The sequence below is a fragment of the Otolemur garnettii genome, unplaced genomic scaffold (genome assembly GCF_000181295.1).
Source record: "Otolemur garnettii isolate 467f Iridium unplaced genomic scaffold, OtoGar3 scaffold00077, whole genome shotgun sequence".
Classification (NCBI taxonomy): Eukaryota; Metazoa; Chordata; class Mammalia; order Primates; family Galagidae; genus Otolemur; species Otolemur garnettii.
Genome location: NW_003852472.1, coordinates 3,065,241 through 3,068,118, shown reverse-complemented (window position 1 = coordinate 3,068,118; position 2,878 = coordinate 3,065,241).

The following is a 2,878-nucleotide window of genomic DNA, read 5'->3' as shown; positions in this document are numbered from 1 at the left end:
GGGGGACAGCTTGAGGCTCTGTCTCAAAAAAAAAAAAAAAAAAGAAAAGGCACAACTATAAATAATTATATGCCCTCTAGGAAGTGGACCTAAGTGGTGGGAAGCATGGCCATGAGAGAAGCGGGTGTGCCTCCCAGGCACACAGTGAGTGCTCAACAAATGCATTAAAGCAAGCAGAGCAATATCTTTGTGCCACAATACAGTGTTATTAAAATATTCACGAACAAATACATGCATTTAAAGAGCTCAGAACATTCCCACAATACAGCAGGTACTCAAAATGCACTAGTTTTTAAATTTTAAGTGGGCAGCTTCTCTCCTCTGGGCACAGAAGTAGAGATGGAACAGGTCGTGTCAAAGGGGAGAGAGGCCAGACTTCATGGTTTACACTTGCAATCCTAGCACTTTGGGAGGCTGAGACAGGAGGATCACTTGAGGCCAGGAGTTTGAGACCAGCCTGGGCAACAAGGAAACCCCATCTCTACAAAAAAATTACTGGGTGTGGTGGCATGCACCCGTAGACACAGCTATTGGGGAAGCTGAGGCAGGAGGTTCGCTTGAACCCAGGGGTTGGAGAATACAATGAGCTATGATGTTGCCACTGCACTCTAGCCTGGGCAACACAGCAAGACCTTGTCTTCAAAAACGGGGGTGGGTGACCCAGAACCAACTATCAGGATGCCAGGGATGAGAGGCCAAAGGTGGCAGGACCAAGACGGAGGCCTCAGTGCTAACAAGAAGGACTGCCCAAAGGTGGACAAACAGCCTGGGGAGGAGATGAGCCCCACCCCACTCCCTTGTGTGAATGGAGGCTGGAGGGCCTCGCTGCTACAGCAACACTACTTAGAGGACATCCACTCTGTCACAGGGCACACAGTTCTTCTCTCAACAACCCAAAAGGCACATACCATAAGTATCCCAGTTTTACAGATGGGGAAATTGAGCCAGAAAAAAGTACAGTGACTTGTCCAAGGTCACACAGCTAGTAAGGAGCAGAGCTGGGATTTGAACCTAAGCTAACAAGTTCCAGAATTCAAACTCTTGACTGCCAAAGTGGACTGAAAGTGCCGAAAAGGGATCAGTGCCCTTCTAGGCAGATCTCTCTTCATGGCCTTTGGACTCTAGGTGCAGAATTCCAGGTATCACCTTCCCAGCCAGCTGGGTGCCAAGCACCTGAACTCACAGGCACACCGAGGTGTGTGTAGAGGCTCTTTCCAGGTCCCTCACCTGGCCCTTCTGCCTTAGGCCCTTCCTCTCTATCTCCACCCAACCCTACCCCCCATCCTAAAGCCTGAACCCCTACATGACCCCCAGATGCAGCACTGTAGACATCAATGCATCCCGTGCTCACAGGATGCAGGAGGGCACCTAAGGGGCTCCACCTGGGAAAGCAGGAGAGCCAGAACACCCCTCAGCCCCAACCCCAACAGGACTTCTCCTTAAACTCCATGCCCCAGTCTCCTAAATCATTTGCTGTTCTTCCAACCCAGCAGTTCTCAATCTGGGGGTCTCAACCCACAGGAACTGTATTAAAGAGCAGTGGCATTAGGAAGATTGAGAACCACTGCTCTAATCCAAAAGGCCTCCTGCCCCCTTTTCCAACTCCAAGCCCTGGACAAAGCCCTCTTCCACATTGTGGCAGCAAACTTCTATCAAGCTTCCTGGCCCACCCTCTCCTCCAGGGGTTCCTCCTTTATGCCCCCAGCCCAGCTTCCCCAATGCACTCATCAAGACCTGCCGACGTGTCCCTTAACTTAAGGACAGGGAAGTTCCAGTCCTGTGCATCAGCCAGCCCTCTAAAGTGCAGAGCCAGGTAACAACAGCCAGCTGCATGAATGAAGGGCTCATTGTTTACATTTACAACTGATGGAGAAGAGGCTTCTGGCGCACACGTGGTGCTCCCCGCACCCTCCTCCTCCCCCTGCCCACAGCCCTAGGCCATCCCCACCCACACCAATCTCCCTCCAGCATCTTAAAATAGAGAGGGCAGTCCCCCTTATTCCAAACCCGCTTCTCACTCATAAGGGAGAGGAGGCGTCTCAGAGATTGGGGGACACACTGCTGAATGTGTGGCTTCCCCCCATGGTGCTCCCTCTGTCCGTCTTTCCCAGCGTGGTGCTGGGGCCTGCGTGGCAGTGCCCAGTGGACACCCGCCCTAGCCCAAGCCCCGCCTGAAAGGTCCAAACGGGCGGGCTCTGGAGGATCAACCAAGCATCCTCCGCGGCCACCGCCCCTCCCCGGGGGGAGGGCAGAAAATCTGCTGCCTCACCCGTCACCAGCACCAGCTTAGGGGGGGCATCCCCTGCGAGAAGCCGCCCGCCCCAATCTCCTTCTACCTCCCTCAGCCACGCACTTCAACCAAGTTTTGCAAAGGGCATCGGCCAGGCGACTCAAGCCGGCGGGACGGGGGCTCCGCGTTCTCCCAGACCCTAAGTCTGGAGATGGGGATGGGGGTGGGGGTGTTGTATGGCCGCGCCCACCAGTCTATGCCCACCTCCCGGTATCTTTGAGCCCAGAAAGCTCCCTGCGCGTCCAGCCTGCCCTGCGCTGCCCTTGGGAGGGGGACCGGCAGCCTCTAGGAAATGGTATGAGCCCCCTCCGTGTGTGGGGGCGCCGAGGGTGCTGGCGATGCCTTCACCACCAGGACCTACAGACCGGGCAGTGCCCCATACCCCAGCAGCGTCCCTCCTCGCTCGCAGAGACAGGGAAGTTGGGGGCGCACCCCAGCCAGTGCCCGCCCACGCCCCACGGCCGGCCTCGGACCCTTCCAACACTGCCCACGCCCCGACAATGCCTCGGCTCACGCCGCCTCGCTGCCGGCCAGACCCGGGCTGCCGCCGCACCCGCATCCTTATGTCCTTTGTTGCCCGCGCCAGTC